The 16,751-nt window shown below is 41.0% G+C and overlaps 1 protein-coding gene across 2 annotated transcripts in view; it reads left to right on the plus strand.

Annotated features, from left to right (window-relative positions):
• Window positions 1-16,751, plus strand: part of LOC108398747 (uncharacterized) — a 180,174-nt gene that overhangs the window by 32,714 nt on the left and 130,709 nt on the right. For both annotated transcript variants that reach the window (XM_073224823.1, XM_073224822.1), the window contains exon 6: window positions 3,643-3,771. The gene's annotated coding sequence lies outside the window, so the exon portion shown is untranslated. The remainder of the gene's footprint in view (window positions 1-3,642; window positions 3,772-16,751) is intronic.

The following is a 16,751-nucleotide window of genomic DNA, read 5'->3' on the forward strand; positions in this document are numbered from 1 at the left end:
GCCGAGCCGTGAGCGTGTCCGGCCCTCCCGTCCCGTGAGGAAATAAAAAGGAATTCGAGCAGCCGATTCAAAGGCACGATTACCGTCTAAAAGAAGCCTGAAAAGCCCATACACAACCCTCATGTAGTTTATCATTTTTTTTCTTTTAAGATACTTTAAATCAGATGGTTTAAGATGGTTTTCATGTGCCCTCCATTTGGCTCATTACCTTGTTTAAGTAATTTTATGTATTTTGGTGTTTATTGTTAGCTGAGAACAATCACGGTGTTTTGATTTAAAAACTTTTTCCCAATAGTTTTTTTTAAGTTGATAGACTCAAAATAGTTTCTTGAATTTGGTGGAAACTCTTCTTTCCCTAGTGATAAATGTGGAACAATATGACCTGCAAAATTAATTATTGAATGTATGAATGTCATAAGTAAACGCAACAGGAGTCTTAAGTGCATATAAGCGTTTAGGATATAAAACTAGGTTTCAAATAGATACGAAAATGAGTAAGTTGTTAAGGGATAGTAGTTAGCTGTTTGGAAAGGAATTTATCTGTATGTTACATCAGAAAAATAATTGGAAGAAGGCATAGGTCAGTATAAATATAACTGGGAATGAGAGGCACTTTCTAAGCACAGTTTCAAAAGCAGCAACTATAAGAAAAGGACTGAAAAATTTGTACTAAAAAAACTTGTCTATAAAAACAAAAGGCGAGGGGGGAAAATAAATTGGGAAAAAAATCTGTAACATTTATTTTGTATAAAAGGCTAATAGCCTTAATGTTTAGAGAGCTCTTACCAGGAGAGAATGAAAGGAAAGTGGGTAAGGGTTGCAGAGACAGACTTAGTGGGCTAGGGCTGCCCTAACCAAATGCCGCAGGCTGGTGGCTTGGCACACGTTTACTTTCTCTTGGTTCTGGGGGCTGGAGGTTCAAGGTCAAGGTGCTGACGTTGGGTGTCTCCCTTGCCTGCCCACAACCGCCTCACTGTCCTCGCAGGGCCTTCCTACGGGCGGCATCCCTGGTGTTCCTCTTACAGGAGCATCAGTTGTCCTGGTTGAGAGCACTACCCTTATGGCCTCGTTTAATCTTAGTTTCCTCTTTAAATGTATCTTTAAACACATTTGGAGTTAGTGCTTCAACATACGAGCTGGGACATGGGCAGCATGATTCAGTCTATAAGACATAACAATAAAGCAGAAATACTAACAGTGTGTAAGATGAAGGAAAAAGTGAAAAATGTTTATTCTCACCAGTAGTTGAAGAAATATAAATTTAACTATAGTGAAATATCCTTTTTTTTGAGCTGTGATTTTGGCAAAAAATAAGGCAGAGGAAATGGAGATGGAATAGATGAAAGTAATTTTTTAAAAAAGAATGGAAGAGTTCTTGATGACAGAGCTATATAGTAAACAAAAGGGGAGGAGAAGCTCAAGCTGATGGCGGTTTCCAGCCTGGATACCTGGGAGAAGGAACGAGGGTGACAGGTGTGTCTGCTCAGCTCAGCTCCCAGTGGCCTGGCTCTCCCTCAGAGTCACGGCCAAGCCTAGCGCAGCATTTAAAGCAAGATAACTCTGTACTTTATACAGTTTGACTGGACTCAGAATTGGCACATGATTCAAACTGGACCAGTTAGAGGTTTTTGTTTGTTTCTAGACATGGGAATCTAAGTTTACACCACATTTTAAAAATTCAGTTTCTCAGATGGTGGATCATGACATACATTCACATATACATATAAAACTTTGAGATAAGTTTCTAGTACACCATTTCTAGTACAGAAGCAGGAAATGTATAGAGCACATGAGAGGAAGAGGAGATCACACGTTCGGAGAGGTCCAGAGGCGACGTGGAGGCGGAGGCCCGATGCAGTGCCCGTCTCTGTTGCTAGAACTTTTCCTTAGGCCTGGTTTCGTTTCTGCCTGGAGTTCTGTAAAATATTCCTGTATCCTTGTAAAATCCCACTCCCTTTTATTTATTTTTTTGCCTAAGTAACTTGACTGAGTGTCATCTTAACACTAGAATTCAAAGCTGACTTGTGTTGCTTTCAGCCTTAAGGTATTTACAGAGTACCACACAAAAGTGGGTCATTGGGTGCATACCACAGGGCTTCACCTTTTCAGAAAATTTTTCTCTCCACTGCCATTCAAGGACACCCTGAGTGATTCTGGCATGCAGCTGATTTCCGTTTCTGACTGGAACCTGCTTGTGGAGCCAGCCTACCCGTAAACCTGTTCACAAGAGCTTGGGCCCATTCCTCCCCCTCTCACTGTTCTTATAGGGACCCCCATATCACCACTGGTGCAAGCTGCGAATGCTGTTCTGGCTCAACCTTGGTGGGGGGCATGGGGGTCTGGGTCACCTGCTCACGTAGCTGGCCTGTTTCCTCTGGTCTTGCTCATGCTTGGTGTCCCAGATACATTATTTGCACCTTTTGGTTGATTTCTGCTGGGCTACCTGCTTCAGATTTGGAGTGCCTGACAGGATCCAGCTCATGACGGACAATTCCAAACATCTCACAAAAGATGTCAGGACAGAGTGGAGCAATACATTCTAAACGCTGAGGGAAAAAGAAAAATTAACCAAGAAATGTGTATCAAACCATCCATCAAGAATGAGGAAAAAATAGATATATTTTCAGACACACAAAGACTTAAGGGAGTTCACCACCTGCACTCTCACTAAACTATTATAGAAGATGCCTCTGAAATAAATAAGTACAAAGGAAGGCATTGCATAGAAGAAACAACAGTTGCAGAAATTGACAGCATATATCCAGACACTTAATTTAATTACTTACTGGAAATGATTTCATGTTGTTTTTGGGTAGTCAACAAAAACTGAAACTAAAAAAACTCTAGGTTATAGTAACAAAAGAGGAGGAGAGACATTCATTGCATTTGGTTAAAGCATCTCAAGGTTCTTGATTTGTTCAGAAAGAGGTTAGAGAGACTGAATTACTTTAGATTTTGTTGTAATACTTTGTGTTAGTTATGTATGGAAAATGTGTAAGAAATGAAATCAAAGGCAGAAAAGGAGGCTTAAAGAGGTGGGAGGAAGGTCAAGGTAGTAGGATGCTGTGGAGCAACATCTACGCCCGCAGGATGTGACATTTTTCAAAAAGGGAAAGTTGATTACTAATATCAGATGATACAGATAGGTATCATTTGGCAAAAATTGATGGAGATAGGTCTATGGAATATACGATTTACAAGAATGTTAGTGTTTCACCAGAAATAGGATGACAAAAGGTTAAGGGATCAGTGAGAGAATAGAGAAGGGAGAAGGAGATAAACACTTGTTAATAATGTCTGTAGTGTTTTTTTATTGAGAAAAAGTAATTGGATTCAGGCTTTCCAGAAATGAAGGGAGATAATATCCTACCTTATCTCACAAATACCCTAGACACTGGAGCTCTCCTTCTTGCCTTGTTATATCCAGGTTTGTGTTGCAGATGTTTATTTTCTGGTCCCTTAAATGATCAGGTAGAGCGGGATGGTGAGCGCAGGGGGTGCCGCGTCGTCACTTCCGCCAGTCATTGACTTGTGTCTCATGCCTTCCTTGCACAGAGCTCCCAAGTCTAGTGATCACGTCTTCACCCTGACATTACCCATTAGTCATGAGAAAATGTTCTCAAGTGCATTCTCTTCTCCTAGGTAAACAGATGTGCTCTGCCGCCCACCACATCATCTTGTCAGGCTGGGCGTCCAGCATTTGCTGCTGGACTGGAAACCGCCTGACCGTGTACATACTTGACTGACCTCTTGGGCACGGCAGATCTCCAGGTAAGCATCTGGCTTAAATATTTTCTCACTTCTCTCATTTTCTCTCTAATTCATTTCACATCACTAGTTTTCTTTGATATTATCTGGCTTATTTTTCTTGGTTTTCACATATTTGCATAATTTAACTTCTTAGCATCTTAATTGCTTATATTGTAATTCCATACAAGATGAATTGTGATGATATCAGTTATCTACATGTGTAATATAATCATATATTGTAATTATAAGATGTATTGTAGTTATATCTCGACTGATTCATACTATTTGTATCCAAGAGAATAAGAAATATTTGACAGTTTGCTTGTAATTGAAGCTGTAACTCTCTCAGTTGGGTAAAGACTGCTTCTTGGTGTTAATTCCTTTTGAAAGCAGTGGATTAGAGGTAGCTTTGCCAATAGTATGTTAACCTCCAGAAATGATTTAATTCCAAATTCTAGTAGTAGCCAAACTAATAGGACATTGCAGATCCATAAATGACTCAGGGAGGGTATCTTACTTAATTTCTTGAGTTTATGCAGAAAAAATGGTCGAGTTTATACTGTAACACCCTGGTGAAATTGCAATAAATAAGAGAGGGCTACTTATGAATACTGCTCACAAATATTTAAATATTTTTAAAGAATTGTTGTAACATCTTGTTTAAGTGGTGAATCATTAAAGATCTAACTGGCCACAGTGAGACAGATGCTAAGTAAATTATCAAAACTATCAGAGAAAAAAGATGATACTCTAAAATTTGATAAAAGAGAAAATACTGTAGGAAATAAAACAGAATTTGGAAACTATAAGAAACACAGTCTCATTTAGCAGATGGACAAACTAGAAGAAAGAAGAATGTTTCTAAAGTCCTGCGTCCCAGGTTATGAGTCACAAGCCATTGAAGGCTCTCTTTTGCCTCCAGCGATCAATGATCACGCGCTGTTCATACAGGCCTCTTGCTGCTGGCAAAGCTCTTTTTCGAAATAACAAACCAAAGCACCTGCCTCCCCTCTGGCCTCCCTGACTCCGGAGCGTACTGGTCCTGCTCTGCTTCCTTCTCTGCCGCTTCTCCCCTGCACACCTCAGCCACTGCCCCGTCCTCTCACTGGCCCGGCCTGCTTCTCTGACTTTGTAGCTCTTTCATGATTCAGTTTCCAACTCTACTGACTCAGTTTTCTTAATTGTAAAATAAGAGAATGGGAGTAGCTTCTTTTTAATTGTATGAGCAGGGTCAGTGACAATATAACAATGATGGATGTTACAAAATTCTCACTTTAAAAACTAGCATTGTCTGAGCAGATGCCTCACCAAAGATATAAAGGCAGGTAAGGATGTGAAGACATGTTCAGCATCATAGGTTTCTAGGGAATTGCAAATTAAGCAACCATGCGATAGCACTCCACACCTATTAGAATGGCTAAAATAATAAAAACCTCTGAGAGCAACAAATGCTGATAAGGATGTGGAGTAACAGAAACTCTCAGTCACTGTTGATGGGAATGCAAAACGGCACAGCTGCTTTGGGGGACAGTTTGGCCCTTTCTTCCCAAACAAGAAATACTCTTAATGTATGACCCAGCAGTAGCACTGTAATTGTGTTTGACCAGAGGAATTCAAGACTCACGTGCACACTAAAGCCTGCACAGACATGTTTATAGCAGCTTACTTATAATTTCCGACACTTGGGAGCAACTGAGATGTCCTTCAGTAGGTGAATGGTAAGTCAGCTGTGACACATCCAGAAAATGGGGTATTATTCAACATTAAAAAGAAATGAGCTATCAAGCCACTAGAAAACATGGAGAAACCTTAAATGCACATTCCTAAGTTAAGGAAGCCAATCTGAAAAAACCACATACTGTATGATTTCAACTATATCACATTCTGAGGAAGGTGGAATTATGGAGACAGTAAAAGGATTGGTGGTTGCTGGGGCTGGAGGGAGGGATGAGCCCCGAGGGTTCAGGGCAGTGCAGCTGTTCTGCATGATACAGTAGGGGACACATGTCATTATATCCCAGTCTGCACCCTTCAAACATAAAAAGGCAGGAGTGGGCGTGGTATAAGCCGTGGGCTCTGACTGGGTGTGGGGTGTCAGCACAGGTTCACTGACTGTGACCCACATGCCATGTGATGTAGGGTGTGGATAGCTGGGAGATGGTTTTGGGGTGTGGATATATAGGAACTCTCTGTTCTTTCCACTGGATTTTGCTGTGTCAAGACTGCTCTAAAAATATACTTTGTTGATTAAAAAAGAAAACAGCATTGTGTTTTAAAAAGACAAAGGTATTTAGAATAAAATGGCATGCATTGTCAAGATATGTGAACTGTGAAAACTATCCTTTCTGAGGCTTGGTTGCTTTATTTTTAAAGTGAAATACATGTATATAGGTATTTCAGAAAATATTATTAACCACTGGTATTAGAGTTCTACTTAGGGAACTGTCTTTGTTTAGGAAAATGCCTTGACTGACTTCCATGAGTGTGGAGGTGAGGCCTTGAGAGTGAGGTCTTTGCAGTACAAAGATAGGACTGAACATTCTGCACAAAGAAGTGAGCTTACACGTGGGGGAGTAGAGCCGGGGAGAAAGGCAAGGGGCCGAGTCAGAGAAGAGGCCCTGCAGCGTAAATGTAAGGCTGGATTCTGTGGCAGAAGATAGAACAATTCCTTGGTGATATGGTGCCAAGAACTTCAGAGACCATAGAAACCCGGTTCACAGCATTGCGTGTTGGCCTTGCAGCAGTCAAACAACTCATGACCTCACATCCCGTGTGGTTTGGGGGAAGTCAGGGAAAGAAGCTACCACTGTGTGAGATGGAGAGTCCAGCAGAGGCAGCAGCCATAGCTGACCCGGAGAAGGCAGTGCACAAGGTCAGGGCTGCACGATTGCTCACCCAGCCTCTCCCAAAGGGAGGGTGAGGCTCCAGCTGACAGATCAGATGACTGGACTCCCGGGGAAGTTGGGGGACATCGAAGGGATGCACTGCAGTGCTTGCGTGTGTAAGAACCCGAGTAAGCACTTGACTTTCAGGGTCCTTGCAGAGCCCTGATGGCCTTTGGAGACCGACACAGCCTTGACCTCGGGGGTGTCTGTGGGCGAGGGAGCAGGACCGCTCTGATGGAGCAGATTCGTACACGGGCCCCACAGAGCATGGGGGAGGACCGCGGGTCTGCATCGCTGCCACCCAGTTAAGGGGCAGAATCCACCTCAGGTCACGTCCCCACGAGGATGGAGTTAAGACGTGTAAGCTTTTTTCTTCAATACTTGTAGAAAACATGCATAAGTCACATTAAGTTTAGGAAATATCATACATTGTGAGAGCAGTAAAAGATTGTCCTAAGGGGACATAAAGTTACATGGATAACATTCTAAGAATAGCAACATAACTGAAAAGGCAAGCAAACTAGTTCTCCCTGAAACGTGTTCATAAAATTTTGCGGAGTCAGGAATACCAACTGACGACGTGGAAGCCCTTCTGAGGTATAATGAATGAAGACAAAGAGAAGAAACAGCGAATGCCGAGCTTCATTGCATCTGCCCTTTTTCCTGCCAGAGCTGCCATCCTTCTAGACGGCTTTCTTGTCTGTGAGCTTACAGACTTCCCTGCCTGGATCAGCATAAACTAAGTGTTCAGTAAATGACTGTTATTGTCACCATTGTTCTTGACATGTATGAGCATTAAGTGTCCAGGCATCACGGCGACCAGGGAGCCCCTGGGGAGCATGCCGACTGGGCTGAGCAGGCGGGTGCGACTTCCTGCTGCTGCCCTCACAGTCAGACCCATTGTCAGCCCTCAGGTTCCCCAGAGAGGTATGGATGCTCATTCATTTAGTTACAGATTTTTTTGGGGGGTTAAATTGACATTAGTTTCAGGTGTACAATATAACGACTAGATATTTGTATATATTGTGAGACAAGTCAACACAGTAAAATAAAACTAGCTAGCATCCATCTATAGATTCTGACATCACATATTCAATTTATTTGCTGACCTGTGAATTTTATCCTGTATAACGTGATACCCTTGTCTTATATTTTATACCTATAATTGTGTACCATTTAGAATCCAGGAGAGAGAGACTGCATCTATGCTGTTCAATCGAAACATAATGCAAGCCATATACATAATTAAAAATTTTCTAGTGGTTATACTTAAAAGGCTTTTAAAAAGGTGAAATTAATTTTAATAATTTATTGTATAACCAAGTATATCCAAAATATTATAATCTCAATGTGTAATCAGTACTATTTACATTATTTTTTTCATGCTGATTCTTTGGAATCGTGTATATTTCACACTGACAGCACACTTGGATTTAGACCAGTGTTCAGTGGCCTTAGAGTGGCCCCCATACAAGGCAGCTCAAGAGTGGACAGATCATAACAGAACCTTTCACTACTCCTGAAAAAGATCTTCAAAGGTCACATTTTATCTGAAGACAGAGGATCGTGTTATTCTCATTGTCCTGGGAGGATAGACATGCACTCATCTCACCAGGTTCAGGAGGTGGTCGCTTTGCTTGTCTGGGGGGACAGAATGGAGGCTTCTTCGCAGCTCCACCCCCAGGTCTGTGACGCTCTGGGTGTGGAAGGCCCTTCCTGGGAGTTATCGGGATGGTTGATGTGTGTAGAGTTGTGTACTCGACATTCATACACTGATAATAAAAATATTTATAACTCTTACAGGAAAACTAACATTTTGAGCTTATGTGCTAGGGAAGCCATGCAAGAACCTGAAATACAGTGACCCCGAAGTCTAGATGGCAATGAAAAGTTTGTTTTTATTTAGGAAAAACTTGTGACTCCTAGTCTCAGTTTTCAAAGGAAATTTAACTTCTTTGTATAAAATATGGACTTGAGAAATCTATTACTACATATTGAAATGCACATCTATCCTTGTTTCAATAAAAGCACAGGAATTAAGTTTTTTAGATTCCACATACATGTGAAATCATGTATTTGTCTTTCTCTGACTTGGGCCATTTACCATGATGCCCTCAAAGTCCATCCATTTGCCACTACCGGCAAGATTTCATCCTTTTTTTATGGCTGAATAGAATTTCAATGTAAGTGTCCACCATGTCGTTCTTACTTCTTCATCCATCAGTGGACGCTCTGGTTGTTTCTATATGTTGAATATTGTAAATAATGTGATAAATACAGGGGTGCACATATCTCTTCAAATTGGTGTTTTCACAATAGTGTATGAAGGATACTTTTGTGCACATCCTCACCAGAGAAAATCTGAATGGCTAATGACCATATGAAAAGTCGCTCCGTCTCACTGCTAAGCAGGAAATGGCAAAGTAAAGCAATAGAGAAATGCCTTCCTACTATTACACTGGCAAAAATGGTGGTGCCTGGCGGCTGCCAGTATTGGGAGGACTGTGGAGCGGGGCAGTGGGGCCCTTCCGGACCGCGGTGAGGGCGCTAATGGACGGACCCGTGGCGGCTAAAGCTGCGGACACGCACGTCCTTGAGCCCTGCGATCTCACCCCTAGGCAGGAGGAGCCATAGAGCGGCGCTCCTGCTGTGCTTCACGGGAGAGATGAGTCGCCCGCCAAGAGCCCGAGGAGGAGCCCGAGAGCCCGCACTTCCGCGAGCTCCCGGGTGCTGCCCACTCGCGGCGGCACGTGGAGCAGCGCGGCCCCGGAGCTGCGCGACAGTCCAGCTCTCCAGTAGTGCCGCTGCTCTCTGAGCTGCCCCATAACTGTCGAGCTCTTGGAATGCGGTCGGTGTGAGTGAGGAGCTGCACTTTTTATTTTATTTGGTTGTATTTAAAGTTAAATAGCCACCGGTGGGCACTGACTATCATACTGGACAGTGTAACCTAAATCACACCTCGACAACTTGTTAGAATTGTAGGATATCAGACCCAGTCTCAGCCTTGCTAAGTCAGAACCTGCATTTTTAAGAAGCTCCTCAAGTGATTTATATGCACATTAAAGTTTGAGAAGCACTGTCTAGAGGAACTCCTGCCCTATTCAGGGGTCTTGCTGAGAATATGTATTTCAGTATGTTGGTAGGGTAACAGTGGAGCAGTTGTGGTATCATAAAAGTGCTATATAACAGTTAAAATGAATTATGTCTGTAAATGTGGATAAGCCATTTGGGCAAGGGAAACAAAATAAGAATTAAATGAACAAGTGGGATGACATCAAACTAACAAGTGGGATGACATCAAACTAAAAAGCTTCTGTACATCAAAGGACACAAAAAGGTAACCTACAGTATGGGAGAATACATTCCCAAATGACTCATTCAATAAGGGGTTAACATCCAAAAAGTATAAAGAACTTATATGCCTCAATACTGAAAAAACAATTAACCCAATTTAAAAGTGGGCAGAGGACCTGAACAGACACTTCTCCAAAGAAGAAATACAGATGGCCTACAGGTGCATGAAAAGATGCTCCACATCACTAATAATTAGGGAAATGCAAATTAAACTATCTGAGATATCCCCTCAAACCAGTCAGAATGGCCACTATCCAAAAGACAAGAAATAACAAGTGCTGGTGAGGATGTGGAGAAAAGAGAGCCCTCCTAACTGTGGGTGGGAATGTCAGTTGGTGACACTGCTGTGGGAAGCAGAAGAGGGGTTCCTCAAAAAACTAAAAATAGAAATACCATACGACCTAGTAATTCCACTTCTAGGAATTTACATGATGAAAACAAAATCCCTGATTCGAAAAGATGTATGCACCCTATGTTTGTTGCCACATTATTACAATAGCTAAGATATGGAAGCAACCTAAGTGTCCATCAACAGATGAATGGATAAAGAAGAGGTGGTACATATACACAACGGAATATTATTCAGCAATAAAAAAAGAAATCTTGCCATTTGCAACAACATGGATGGATCTAAGGGGATTATGCTTGGTGAAATGAGCCAGGCAGAGAAAGACAAATACCATATGATTTCATTCATTTGTGTAATATAAAAACAAAGCAAAACAGAAGGAACAGAACAGTCGTAGATTCATAGACACTGAGAAAGGACTGATGGTTACCATGGGGGAAGGTTTGGGGTGGGTGGGGAGGGTGAGGGAGATGAAGGGGCACAAAGATTCTCAATCATAATATAAGTTGGTCATGGGGATGGTAGTGCAGCAGGAGAATAAAGCCAATGATTCCGTAACATCTTCCTATGTTGACAGGTAACTGCACTAGTGGGGGTGAGGATTTAACAATGTGGGTAACTGTTGAACCACTGTGATGTATATTTGAAACCAATATAAGACTGTATATCAATGGTGCTTCAATAAAAAAAGTAGATAAACCATGCAATACACTATTGAATATAAAAGCAAATGTATGCATTAAAATTTTACAGTACTATTCTTACAAAATTTTAACATGAAGGACACCTAAGTGTTTATTGTTTGGAGATATATACATGTATGGTTAAATCATAGAAACATTCAGGGAAATGACAAACTCCCAATGTGGGACAAGACCTAGGTTCATTCATTCAGAGAGTGCCGGTAGGAGTCTGACAGGTGGTGGGAGAGCAAGAGCACAGACTTCAGTTGTGTTTTTAATGACCTTGTTTCAGCCAAACAGCAGGTATACACGTTTGCTTTTCCCTAAACCTTTGTGTTTATCTGAAATAAATTTTTTATATCTGCACCCATAATGGTTCATTTAAATTTCTTGCTGGTGATCCAGTCCGGTTTTGTGGTTGTGAGGCTGATCAGAAAGTTGAGATGACTTTTTGTGGAAGTTCAAGGTCACTAAAATATCCTTCAAAATTGTTTAGGCTATAAAATGTCTTATTGGCAAGTAGACTTAGGGTTTCCAGATGTCCTGAATTTGGATGAATTTACAAATTTGTTTTTATAGTTTATTCCAAGGCTTTTTTCTTTGAGATTGGTGACAATACCCAGACACCGACAGATGTGCTGATTCTGGGCAACCCACCCTTTCCCTGCCCTAGTGCAGAGGAGCCGTGCTGGAGCTTTGTCGCACCTCTGCCTGGCTTTCCTGGCTGTTTGTCCTCATGGCCTTAGAGGAGGGAGGGCGCCAGGAGAGCTTTTGCTTTGGTTTCTTTCAGTATCTCAGCATTCAGTCCCTCAGATAATTTCTTGGCACCTTCACTGCTATAAATTTTCATCTGTTTTCTGGGATTACAGAAATCATCATATTTGTGTTCTGATTCCCTTTGGAGCCGCCCCTCGGTCTGGAACACACTTACCTGCCTTGGATGCAGTCAGCCTGGGGAGTGCTGTTTGCTCGACGACATCCACACGGTGCTTTTCTGTATATCTGGTGAATTACAAAAAAAAAAAAAAAAGAGTGAGAGAGAGACATGGACTACATCTCTAGAGATTCTGATTTAATTTCTCTGATGCCTTTTTAAAAGACTCCCCAGGAGATTCAAGTTTGCAGCCAGGTGGAGGGACGCTGATTTCGCTGATGCATTTTCCTCTTTGCGGCCCAGCATTTACCTGCTCCCCACTTTACCTGCTCCCCACCTCTGAATTTCAGTGTCTCGGCCCCTTAGCGCTGTGAGCGGCTTGGCATCCAAGTAGAATTTCCTCAGCTCAGTTCTCTGGATTCAGTGCCCTGAATGAAGTTTAGGAAGCTCAAGCCAACTATGCAAAACACAGAGCTGGAGAAATGACTTGGGCTGTGCTGTTAATCCCCCCCCCCCCCCCCCAGGCTCCAGGAAACCAGGGAGCCTTACTGGCTTTAGGCTTAATTAGATTTAAATTGACTTGGTAATCAAGGTTGGTTTAACAGTGACTTGTATAGTTACTTTTATCTTAAGAAAACAGAATGAAAATTGATCTGTTACACTTATGTATTCCTTTGAGTGTCATTGTTCTTAGCAAGAAGTTTTAATATGTCATTATGATTGCATTTTGTCCAGTTTTTATATGGCCTATTGCTATGAGTGGAAGAATTCTGTTTTTATGTCTCTTTCTAACTTCACCGATCAATTTTTATAGGCCTACTACATAATGAAGCGGAACCTGGTCATTGTTTAGAATCTGTCCCTTTATGTTTATGGTCATACTTTTCTGTGTACAGGAAATTAAAGACCTGGAAAATGAGTAGGTAGGGTGATTGTTATGATTTTTCCATTTCCTCCTTCTTTTTTCCTGAAATGATCAGTACATGTGGTTTTTAATCTTGATAAGATTTTTTCTTTTGAATGTTTTTATTTTGGATGAGGAACCTTCCACTTTCCACCTTGTCTACCATCCATAATTGTTGCTGAGCAGTTAGAGCCGTCAAGTGACTGAACAGTTAAGATCTTAATAATTATCACTTAGATATAAGGAACATATTAGATATATTGATACTCCTATTTTTGTATTAAGAGTAATTAATATTCTATAAAAACATATTGACACAGAACATAATTTATGTAAGGGCTTTTTCCTTCTTGATTAAAAGACCTACAGACAATTCCACATCCTTTCTATTCTCCTTTTTCAGGCAAATGATGTCTGGACTGTATAACTTAGCATTTCCATTTTTACTTTTTGATATTCTTTCATGTTAAAAGATAGTACACACTTAGGCAACCCAACAAGGTACGAAGAAGAAAGTGAAATTCTCCCAAATTCAATGATGTTCGGCTTTTTCTTAATAGCATCTAGTGTATCAGACAGCTTATTTCTGGCTTTATTATTTTGAAAGTCATGGATTCTTCTTTTTTGTGTGTCATTCCTTTTCCAGTTTTTATCTCTTTTCCTCACTGAGAACAGTAACTCATTTCCTCCTAAAACATTTTGAAGAAAGAATTTAAACAGATTGTTCATGTATCTTCTGTGGGAAATGAAACAAATCCATTTAATCTTTGCTCCTAAGACTGGTATTCCACCTACTGGACAAACTTTAACATCTTTTGGGTATTTCCAGTTGCTCTAAAACTCATTTAAATTTGTGTAATCAGAACTGGACACAAGTCTGGGAATGCAGAGAGATGAGTTTGCAGTACTTTGAAAACGTGTGTTTCTTCCCTGACCCTCCAGATCTTTCAAAATGCAGCTGAACGTCCCCCCGTTGAGAATACGTCCTTAGCCGGCGCTGCCATCCGGTGTGCCACTCTCACCCCGGGGGGCGTTGGGACTCCTGACCAGGGCCTGTGTCTTCACTATTTTCTGTTATGGCCTCTGGCTCTCTACAGTTCAGTCATTCAGTCATTTTATATTGATTGGTTCTTATAATTAACTCTGTGTCCTTTGGCCTTTTCATGTTTTCTTTGAATGTCATGTGAATATGTAACCTCATTCTGGCGTCATGGGCGGGAAGGAGCACGTCAAGTCTTCTGTTTCTTGAACATTTGTTCTTATTCCCCTTTCCTGACTCACCAGGACCCAGGATGAATTATATTTATAGGTCTTAATTATTAAAGTTGAAAGAGTCTGACAAAGATCAGATTTGGAAAAGACCCTTTGGTACTGTGGATCCTGGGGATCATTTCTCCTATTTGTTGTGCCCCTCATGGCATTTCTTTGCCTCATTTTCCTTATTTGCCAGCCCCTTCATCTTCTGCAGCAGTGTCTTCCGTGTGCTGTGGGCTGGAAGGTGCTCCTCTGAGGAGACGTAGGGTCGCATCTGCAGGGCTCTGCGGAGTCAGCCTGATCTAAGCCGCCCCCTGAGCTCCCCTGGGGCTCATTCTGGGTGCAGCGTGTGAGAGCTCAGGCTTCACGCTGCAGGCAGTGCAGGCCCGATGTTCCTGACCTCTTACAAAACACTAGCTTGGCGCAGGTCTGGTGTCCACCGTCCACATCTGTACGCGCCCTTACGGTGGTGGCAGGAGTTCCGGCCAGGCGCCCTGTCCAGGCCACCGCCAGCCCGCGCCCGAACCTCAGGTCTGTCGTCCCCACGTCGCCTCCCGACGTTCATCTCGCTGACCTCTGTGGAATCCAGACTTTGGCTGCCAAGAATCATGACTGGTTTTGTCTGCGGCATTGGAAGATTTCCTTTACTTGCTTCAAGTTCAGCTATCTGTTTTTTTCCTAACATTTTAACATGTTTGGAAAGAGAGGATGCTTCCTCCTTCACATAACCCACCATCTGGGCCCCGAATCTTAATTATAGGTCAATGTTAATCTCATTCCTATGGCAGATACTGTTAGTTTCTTCCCAGTATCCATTCCTCCCTTGTGGCTTGCAACTTTTGTTTACAGTGACTGCTGAATGACGTGCTCTTTTCCCTGGCTTCCCTTGCAGCTGGAAATGACCAAGTAATAGAGTCCTGATGATACAGTTCTGACTGTGAGTCTAGTAACGGTGGTTTGGGGACAGATACATCTGGTGTGCTCTTTTTCCCTTTGGTCCAATCTTGACTCGGATTTATTGTCTGGACCTACAGCAACCCTTTTGTGACCATGAAGTGACAAGATGAAGACAATGTTCAATGTCCCAAGGATGGTGGAATGGAAAGCTGGAAAGAACCTTAGTGAATGATAACATTGTTGATAAATACAATCAAAGGAACACACTCCTGCTTGTACAGACAAACTTTTATTTGTTTAAGGCATGGTAGGTTTGCATTTTTTTTCTTCTTGTGGATGAGCACATTCTGAATTGATACATTTCTCTAACAGTTGGAATGTTGGTATTAGACAGTCAAATGAGAATGGGAGAGTCTCCTGATGAAACTGTTCCAGAAAGCTGCTGCATTGAGTTACATGACCTTTTGACTAGTAATTGGTTAGTGACATGTTAAAAAAGAGTGATTAGAATTCTTAGAAAAAGTAACAAAGATTCAACCATTTTCATTGTGATTTTTAGATTAAAATGCTGGTGTTTGTTTATAATGAAACATTGAATCAAAATTCTGCTATATAAATTTGACAGCTTATGACTTGGCTAGTTTTAGGATAAACTTCAAGAAGATCTGTTGACTTATGTTGCTTTAAAGAACAGAACTGTGCTTTGTTTCTGCTTTATTGATACAGATTTAAATCTCCAGCTTTTGCAATTCTTAACCATCTGAATACTATATAATGCTACATAGCATTTTACATTACATGGGCTATACATAGGGGATGATAGACATTATCAAAATAATAAGTTTATAAATAATTTGTTCAATGACCAAACTGTAAAAAATCCTATTGTAAATAGGCAGGGAATGGAGCAATAGATATTTAATTTTTATGTGAGAAATGTAGGTTGGTACACAGCTTCCAGAGAGTGTTCTTGTTTTTCCTTATATTCCTCTTTTTATATTGTGCAGTGACAAGACCTTACGTAAGAGGGCAGTAGGACATTAGAAATGTTTCCTCTCAGAGGGACACATTCCAACGAGTTGGCCAGTGAAGTATAATAAACACACTTATGTAACAGCTATTTCGGATTGTTAGAGTTCTCACATATATAATTTTCCTTGACTACCCATCCCCTTTCTTAATGGAAAGAAGAAAGCTTCTAATTTCTAGTTCACATACATTTCTGAGTCATACCCAGTGTTACGTTTTAATTCTTGTTTCTGCGCCTAGCTGTCTGAAAACTAGTTTGCTTAGTTTTGTGAATCTATGACTTAACATAGTAAACCAAGATTTAGAATATTTTAGCATCTTAAAAATATACCTATTTTGTTGCCCACTGTAAATGCCATTAAAAGGGCATATTTCCAGAGATTATTTGTTTATTGTTTTTATCGCAAGGAATATTGGATTGGATTATTCTTTAAGACTATCATTATTTTAAATCTTAGAAAATTAATCTGAGATGAACTAGGTTTTCCAGTGTGCAGTTAGATGGCAGTAAACTCTGTGTTGCTGTTTCCAAAAAGGATGTATGTATTACTCTGTGCCTCTCTGTATTTGAGAAACCCACACGTGAAGATGGCCCACAATGATTGTATATTGCTAAAGAGTGAAGAAAATTGGGAAATTTTCAAATTTTTGTACTTAGCTTTTCTGAAGTAACTTCTGTATTCTTTTTTTAAATTAAAGTATCATTGATATACAATCTAATATTGGTTTCAAGTATAAACACAATGGTTCAACAGTTACCCACATTATTAAA

The sequence above is a fragment of the Manis javanica genome, chromosome 16 (assembly GCF_040802235.1).
Source record: "Manis javanica isolate MJ-LG chromosome 16, MJ_LKY, whole genome shotgun sequence".
Lineage (NCBI taxonomy): Eukaryota > Metazoa > Chordata > Mammalia > Pholidota > Manidae > Manis > Manis javanica.